A 9,673-nucleotide genomic window follows, 5' to 3' on the forward strand; every position below is an offset into this window, starting at 1 on the left:
GCTTCTGATTCTCCCATTGCAATAATTTCTTCTTCTTCAACTTTCTCCTCGACAAGAACTTCATCAAAAACTTCCTTAGCTACTACAACTTCTTCCTCAGCTTGATCCAGTTTTCTCTTACGAGACCGCAAACGCGTATGCATACACGTTTGCTAGAGTACCTGAAACATGACAAGGAAATAACTAAGTAACAATGTCCGAGTCAATGAACTTTAACGACCACTGATGACAAACACGTAAACTAAAAATTAACCCCGAGTCCCCGGCAGCGGCGCCAAAAACTTGTTAGGATGAAAACACGCGCTAATATTCATGCAAGTATACGCGATCGCAACTAATATAGAATTATTTCTAGTTCATTCCCACAGAGACTGGTTTAGGTTAATTTCAATCAATGCACTTATGCAACAATGATATGGTTATTATTCAATGCTAAGATGATTAACAAATTAAGATTGTTTATAACTACGATTAACTAAGAGATTATACTAAAGAATATTAACTAAGATATTAAAAAGGACTGATTACTATATGACACAAACATGGGATTCTAACTTCATTACTACTTCATTCAATAGCCTTTTTTTCTTAACCTTAGCATGCAATGGTGATGACACTAATCAGATAACACAAAACTAGTAAATGCCAACTTTCATTGTACAAATACCCTACTATCAGACATCCACAAAATAGATAGAAGCTGAATAGACACCAATTATATTGAGACCCTATATGTCTATAGAAATTGACAACATAACGGTTTAATGCACAAGTTATCTATCCTGATAACACAGGGCAAGTAAGATGGTTAAAATTACCTACGAATCATGCATATCAAATACATGAACCTATGCTAGCATGGAAAATTCTAAACCCCTAAATTCACTTTCGTTTCAATAGAGATTAACACGCTATCTTATAAGTTTGCGACGCTCATAAGATGAATAAGCATAACCAATACTAGGTTGTCATACAATCACCACACACTAAGGCATCAAAACATATTAACTAAAGAAATCTATAAGTAAATCCGCTAGAATCCCACGATAACGATTAGTCCATAATCGGACTCATCATCAACGTGGGTTCCAATGAAAGCATGGTATAATAAACGTAGTCTTTATACTGAATAAATAATAAAACCAAGTACGTTACACAAGAGTATAGGTTCACAAATAAGAAAACTAGCATCCAAGATTACAACTTAAAACAAAGAATCACAAGAATAAACTAGATCCTCTTCACCTTGGTTGAATTGTGCTATACGGTCTTCTTACGCCTTTTCCTTAGCTCTGGTACGTCTTGTTATGAAAAACGATCATAAGTTATTAATATATATACTGTAGAATTAACCAGGGCTTCAAACTCTTAGAATCCAAGTAGAAACAGAATTCTGCCATCCCGACCTGGCGCGGCCGCGCGCTTCTTCGGCGCGGGCGCGTTGTTCTTCTGTAACCCTAGCGCGACCGCGCGGGCGCGCTGGCTCTCTGGAAAACTTTATTTTCTTGAGCAATCTTCCTGAGCACCATCCTAACACCAATTTAGCAACAAAACAATGCTAAATCTCCTGATTCTTTTAACTATACCTGAAATGCAAAAACACTACATAAACACATCAAATACACAAATAACTTGAGTACAAAACACCAATTCAAGCCTTTATAGAGCATTCTAAGTGGATATAAATTCCACTTAACAGACATGCATGTACAATAACAAGACTAAGTCAAATTGACAACCCTATGTAAGTTGTATGGTAATCTATGATTGCATTTTGTATTATAACACTTAAGTCTATAAAAATGTAAATAGACTAGACTGGAGTATTTTTCTGTAAACAGTCTCAAGCCTAAGAATAAGCTCTGGAAGAAGATCATGAAGATCATGCCTCAGATAAAGTATGAAGAAGCTTGGAGTTGAATAAATCTATTTTGTGAAAAATATTCTAATTCAAGAAGTCTACAAGTCACAGATTTTGTGTTATAGAGAAGTCATTCGAGACCTCTAGAATGACTTATTGAGAAGTCAAGAAAAGCTAAAAGAGAACTCAGAGATATCGACAAGCCAATTTGTCACTAGAGAACTCAGAGTTATCACTATGCCAATTTGTCACTAGAGAATTCAGAGTTATCGATAAGCTAATTTCTCACTAGAGAACTCAGAGTTATCAATAAGCCAAAGTGAAGACATGAAGATAAGAGATCTCGACAAGCCAAATTCTCTTATAGAAAACTCAGAGACTCCGATAAGACAAAACAACTATAGAGTGATGAGAGATCTCGATAAGCCAATATACTTATCGAGATGTCAAGTTCTCTATATACCAAACTGTAGATCTCGAGGTAAAACTTAAAATACAAAGTGCAGACTAGTTAAATATGCAAGATTATCAATCAACAAACAATCCAATCAGTTGGATTGATAAGTCTACAAAAGCATCTTGAAGAAGATTAAAGGCCAAGATCCACTGGCAAAGTAAAGTCACAGGCGTGCAAGATTAGTAAAGATACACTAAGCCAGATATAGAAAGATTCGATTATCCAAAAAGAGGGTTTAGTACATGCTGTTGCATGCTGTGTAATAACCAGTGTTTACTGTTCTATAAAGTAAACACTGGATGCTTTGTTTAGAAGTAACAATTTAGATCAGAAATCTTGTATTCTCTCAAGTAAGAAGCTAAGCTCTTTATCAACAAAGAGCCTAGAAATTTTGTAGCAAAACATTCTTAATTTTAGTATAAAATTAAGTAAGTTTTGAAAGATCTGTGTTCACTATTTTATATGTTTAAATTCAGTACTAACACATTTCACTACAAGGTTTTAATTTACTTTGTTCATCACCATAAACACTTCAAGAAAGCAGAAAAACACAAAAACACATTCACCCCCCCTGTGTGTAATTCATTATCTAACAAATGGTATTAGAGCAAAATCTGAAAGTAAATAGATTCAAGATCTTGGAAGAATGAATACACAAAAAATCAGTAGCATCAAAATCCCCACTTTTGATAAGACTAACTACACTCTATGGCAGAAGAAAATGTTGTTGTTTATCAGGATGGCCAATCCATTATACATTCAGATTCTCAAGAATGGGCCTTTCACTCCTATGGTAAGAGTTGAGGAATCTACAGATGGAGACATGGTCATTCCAGCTCATTATGCTCCTAAAGACCCTTCAGAGTACACTGAGCCTGAGAAAGAAAAAGTATATCTAGATAGTGGCTTGCAGCTGATCTTGATAGAGTCACTTGACAATGTAATGTACAATAACATTGCATACTTGGACTCAACAAATGAGGATGGAATTTGTTGCTTCTACACCAAGGCTTCTATAGAGCAAATCAAGTTATGGCATAAAAAACTCTCACATATAAACTACAAGGCAATCAACACTCTGGTCAAGAAAGAGTTGGTGAGAGACATGCCAAAATTAGAGTTTGCTCAAATTGAAGTCTGTGAAGCCCATTGGAAAGGAAAAATGAAAAGATCAAGTCACAATTCAAAAACTGTGAATTCCATAAGTACACCATTGTAACTTATTCACATGGACTTGTTTGGGCCAGTCAATGTCTTATCAATTTCAAGGAACAAATATGCACTTGTGATGGTGGATGATTTCTCAAGATATACTTTGGTAGAATTTATGCACTCTAAAGATAAAACTCTACACATAATAATTGAGCACATAAAGAAGATAGAAAAATAGGATGAAAATCAAAAGTGTTCAAAGAGATTGAGAAGCGATAATGGGACAGAATTCAGAAATGCAACATTAAGTGAATTCTGCAAAAACAAAGGCATTGTTCAAGAATTCTCTGCTTCTACAACACCTCAACAAAATGGAGTAGTTTAGAGAAAGAATAGAACATTAGTAGAAGCTGCAAGGACAATGCTGCAAGATGTCAAGCTGCCAACTAGTTTTTGGGAAGAAGCTGTTAATACTGCATGCTACACTCAAAATAGATATCTCATTAACAAGATTCATGGAAAATCACCTTACCCAATCATGTCTAAGAGAAAACCTACTGTAAAGCATCTTCATGTGTTTGGAAGCAAGTGTTATATTTTAAAAGACAACTCTGAATATGTGGGAAAATTTGATTTAAAGGTTTTTGAAGTAATTTTTCTTGGATATTCATTGGAGAGAACTGCCTACAAGGTTTATGTAATTGATCAAAATAAAATCATGGAAAGCACATATGTGACTTTTGATGATGACAAATGTCCAGTCTTGGAATGCCTTGATGAAAATGAAGCTAAAGCCCTTGCATTTGAAAATCTCAACATTAACAGTGATTCTGATGAAGAAGCTAAAGTAAATGCACAACAAATGATAAATGAAGAGACTATTGAACATGAAAATCATGGAAATGGAAGCTCATCTCAAACACCTGAATTTGATAGCACAAACTCAGGGGGAGAAAGAGAATAATGATCTACTAGTCATACCAATAATGAAGAAAATGATGAAGGCACCAATCAATAAACTCACACCAGAAAATGGGATAGGAGTCACAATCCAAATGCAATAATTGGTGATCCTAATGCTGGTGTAAGGACTAGAAGTGCTACTGCTAATGAGTGCCTACATGCATGCTTTCAGTCTCAAGTAGAGCCTAAGAAAACTGAAGAAGCTCTAATGGACCCTGATTGGATATCTGCCATGCAAGAAGAGCTTAATCAGTTTAAAAGAAACAAAGTTTGGGAGTTAGTTCATGCACCAAAGAATAGAAGTGTATTTGGAACAAAATGGGTGTTCAGGAACAAGATGGATGAAAATGGTATAGTTACCAGAAACAAGGAAAGGTTGGTTGCAAAAGGGTACTCACAGGAAGAAGGAATTAAAAATGATGAAATTTTTGCTCCAGTTGCAAAACTTGAAGCAATAAGAATTTTTCTAGCATTTGCTGCACATTTAAATTTCAAAGTATATCAAATGGATGTCAAGAGTCCCTTCCTAAATGGTGAGTTAGAAGAAGAACTTTATGTGCAACAGCCACCTGGCTTTGAAGACCCGAAATTTCCAGATTTTGTGTACAAGCTACTCAAGGCTCTATATGGATTAAAGCAGGCTCCTAGAGCTTGGTATGATACATTGTCAGAATTCTCACTTAAACATGGTTTTACTAGAGGTACCATAAACAAGACTCTCTTCTACAAGAAGTATGGTGATAAGATGATCCTAGTTCAGATCTATGTGGATGATATTATCTTTGGTTCTACAAATGAAAAGCTTTGCCAAAGTTTTTCTAAGCTTATGCAGAGTGAATATGAAATGAATATGATGGGGGAATCAAGTTACTTTATTGGACTTCAAGTCTGTCAAAGAAGTGATGGGATCTTCATCAGCCAAACTAAGTATGTTAAAGATTTATTGAAAAAGTTTGGCATGGTTGATTGTTCACCTGCTTCTACACCTATGTCTACAGTACCAAAGTTGGATGAAGATAAAAAGGGCAAGAGTGTGGATATTTCAAGCTATAGAGGAATGATTGGATCATTGCTTTACCTAACTGTAAGTAGACCAAACATCATATTTGTAACATGTCTATGTGCAAGATTTCAAGCCAATCCAAAAGAATCACATTTAATGGTTGTGAAGAGGATTTTCAGATACTTGAAGGGGACTCCAAACTTGGGATTATGATATCCTAAGGGAACTGGTTTTAAAGCTGTTGGATACACAGATGCAGATTTTGCTGGATGCAGGGTTGACAGAAAGAGTACTAGTGGAAGTTGTCAGTTTCTTACACAAAGACTTGTATTCTGGCATAGCAAGAAACAACAATCTGTGTCAACTTCCACAGCTGAAGCAGAATACATAGCTGCTGGAAGTTGTTGTGCTCAAGTGCTTTGGATTAGAAATCAGCTAATGGATTATGGCTTAGTGTTACACAAAATTCCAATTATGTGTGACAATACTAGTGCTATATCTATTATGGCTAATCCAGTTAATCATTCTAGCAAAAAGCACATTGATGTAAGCTACCATTTTATTAGAGAACATGCTGCAAATGGTACCGTTGAGCTTATTTCTATTCTAACAGAAAAACAATTAGCTTACATTTTTACTAAACCTTTGGATGAAGCAACTTTCACTAGACTTGTAGGTGAAATAGAAATGTTAAATTCTTCATCCTAATGCAAGAACTCAGCTAATGTGTTGCAGCAGATAAATTTCTAGTAAATAAAAATTAATTTGATTTAATTAGAAAGTAACTGAAATATGAATTATAAATATTTCAGAAATCTTTGCATATTATTTTTCAAATTCAAAACTCAGCTTAGAATTTTTCAAATTCTAAGTAAACTGTCTAGATGTTGATTTACATTTTCAGTATGTAAAATAAACACAAGACAGAATCAAAATGATAAAAAAATATGAGTTCACGATAAGTCTAATTGACTCATCAACAAGTCATTTTAAGACTTCTCGAGTGAGTTCTCGATAAGTCAATTTCCTAATTTCTAGAGTGACTTCTCGATAAGCTTTATTTTGACTTATCGGTAAGTCATTATAGAGTTCTCTATAAGTGTTAACTCACAGAGTTCTCTACAAGTATAATTTTAGACTTATAAATAACTCAGAACTAAAATAATTCAATCCAATAAATTATTTTGGTAAAATACTTTTGGCAAAATTATTCTAATTTTATTTTAATTTATTCAAATAAAAAGTAGAAACAATTTAGTCCATTCTGGACAAACTGGGTATTTATTTGACATCTCGATAAGTTAATTTTTAGTTCTCTAAAAGAGTAAATTTAAATGACTTCTCGATATGTAATTCACTTTCAAAATGACTTCTCGATAAGTATACTCCAAACGTCTATTTTTTAGTCCTCGATAAGTCATTTGCTTTTACTATAAATACCCAGACATCTCGATATACGTATACTTACGCCTTCGAGAACTCTAAGTGACCTAGCTTTTTCAATTCCAAACCAATTTCTCTCTCGTTTCAAGCTCTTTCTCACTAATTTTTCTTACCCATTCACTCTTACTCAACAACAATGGCACTCAATAATGTTAGAGCTATAATCCCAGAGAAAGGAACCAACTATATTGCTTTCACTAATGCTAACCAAGCCCCTGACAGTTTCAAGGGGTTTGTGAAATTTATGTCTGAATCTTATCTTGCAGGTGCTTTAACTGCTAACCAGTCCTATACTTGGATGTTCTGCATGAATTTTAGACAACAGCAGTAGTGAGAACTATTATGCATGACAATTCTATGTCCTTGGTGGTAACTTGCTCAATTGGAGGCCAACAGATAGAGTTCAATGAGCAAGATGTGAATGCAGCTTTGGGTCTTCCTACTGTAAATCTAGTGGAGGTGCCAACACGGGATGAGCTAGCTGAGTTCATGGATTTCATCAACTATGGTGGAAGAATCAACCTGTCAAGCTTGAACAGAACAAACCTAAGGAAGGAATGGTTCTTTGTGTTTGATTCTATAGTATGGGCCATCACATGCAGGAAGACAGGATATGATAACATCTCAAGTGTGGTATAGATACTGGTGTTCTCAGTAGCCCACAACGGACACTTGAATGTTGGTCTATTGATCCTGGAAGAACTTGCCACCAGGCTAACCATGCTACAATCTGCTAGAGGTAAGGAAATTTTCTTTCCTAGATTTATTATGTCTACTTTAAATCATAAAGTAACAGACATACATTTGTTGAAGGGTATAGACAACACTAAAAAAGGAAATTATAAGGAAGTGTCCAGAATTATATTTGGTTCACTTACTACAAAGAACAAGGTAAATGTGAGTCTGAAAATCACTCCATTCATGATGGAGAGGTTTAAGACTTACCCTATGCCTGATATGAGATTAAATGCTCAATCTAGTACAGTTGTGGTCCCTGAACCTGTAGAAGTACAAATACAGGAAAACCAACAGGGGCCTTCCCAAGCTGAGACCATTTCTTCAAAACCAACAGCAACTAGAAAACCAACCACTTCATCCTCTCAAAAGGATGAAGTGAGTAAAAAGAAGAGAAATGATATAAGCCTCACTGTAATGAATGAGAGTGGTGAGGAACAAATACCAATTGATTCACCCTTGATCAGAAAAATAAAGAAGGCTAAGAAAACTGAGTTGACCACTCAAGCCACCTCTGTATCCTCCCAAAAGGATGCAGTTGTATAAATGGGGACAAAACAGATTCTAGAGACATCCTCTCAACAGGGTGTTTCTATTGAAAAGAGCATTTTTCCGCAATGCATCTTGTAATGAGTCTGCATCTGCACAAGATCAAGTTCTAGTGTTTGAAAGAAAAAATAAGGATGACACACACAGTGAGAGCACATCTATTGAAGCTCCCTCATTCACTCAGGGGGAGCTGCCAACACTCACTCATGATCAAACTCTACTTATCTCTCAAATTTCTTCTTCTAACAATGTGCTTGAATCTAATTCTCAAGTACAACCCCATTCAAGTGACTTGGTTCAATAAACCTTTCTCACCACCCAGACACCTCATTTAGTTGGTGAGAGGCTACTAGCTGGGGTAGACCTTGATGACACCATCAAAACCATGAGGGATTAATCAGTTTTTACTGAAGACCCCATGGAGGTCACAAATACACCTTCATGTGCAAATCAGACTTCACAGGCTGTTAGGTTTGAGGGTAGCACTCCTGAGGGGGAGCTATCTAAATCCTCTTCAATTTAATTGGAGGTTCCTGTTCCAGGAACAACTCCCCTCAAAACCTTAGCAGAAATTGCATTAGCAATTGATGTTAGGAGTACAATTGCCAATGATCCTGTCATAGAGGAGGCAAGTATAGCATATTTAAGTGACATTGTGGTGCAATACACACAAGGGTTTGAAGCTATTTTAAATGACAGTAGCACAGTTAAATCCCCTCCAATTCAAATGGAGGTTCTCACAACTAGTGAGGAACAACACCCTGTCATAAACACAAAGAAATCTGTGAGTCAAACTGTGAATCTTGTCACAGGTGGTTCTGATCCTTCACACCAACCATCAACCTCTCAACCTCAACAACCACACCTCATCTCACAATGGCTGTAAATAACTGACTCTCAACCTACATATGTGGATGATCTTCTTGTTGAGCAGATTTCTGGATTAGCAAACATCTCACAACATCTACTTACTTTAAATATGAGCAACCAGGACTATCCAGCCATTCTGCTAACATACAATGAAGAAGTTGAAAAACAGAAGGAGAAAATTGTAAACGATGCAAAACAAGATGGGATGTAGATGCATGGCTTTCTAAAGATTTTGTTTTGTAAATGGGTCAAGTTTTGGCTAGGTTTAGGGATCAATATGTCACTATTCTTGGAAGCAATGCCAAGGCCTTGACTCCACAGGATGTTTATGATACAGTCACTGAAGTTTACAAAGCTCAACTCAAGGCTTTTCACCTCTCTGGTAAAGATCTAGAATTAAAGATGAATGGTCATGAAGAAAAGACAAGAAAGCTGGTGAAGGAGAAGATGGATGAGATCATACCTTCTTAAGTCAAGATCACCTCAAAAATTAAACACTTTGCTGACCAAATGTCAAGGCTAGATCTGACTTTTGTGAAAAAAGATGTCAAAAATCTCAGACAGTCTTTCGTTGCTCTCCATGAAGTGGTTCAACAACAAATCAAAAATTCAAATGACACAAAGCTCAAGTTGACCCAGC

At 35.8% G+C, this 9,673-nt stretch overlaps 1 pseudogene; it reads left to right on the forward strand.

Annotated features, from left to right (window-relative positions):
- The window catches only part of LOC141714431 (uncharacterized), a 149,935-nt pseudogene extending 140,691 nt beyond the window's left edge, over nucleotides 1-9,244 (forward strand).
- Nucleotides 9,245-9,673: the final 429 nt, after the last annotated feature.

This window comes from Apium graveolens, chromosome 3 (genome assembly GCF_009905375.1).
Source record: "Apium graveolens cultivar Ventura chromosome 3, ASM990537v1, whole genome shotgun sequence".
Taxonomy (NCBI): domain Eukaryota; kingdom Viridiplantae; phylum Streptophyta; class Magnoliopsida; order Apiales; family Apiaceae; genus Apium; species Apium graveolens.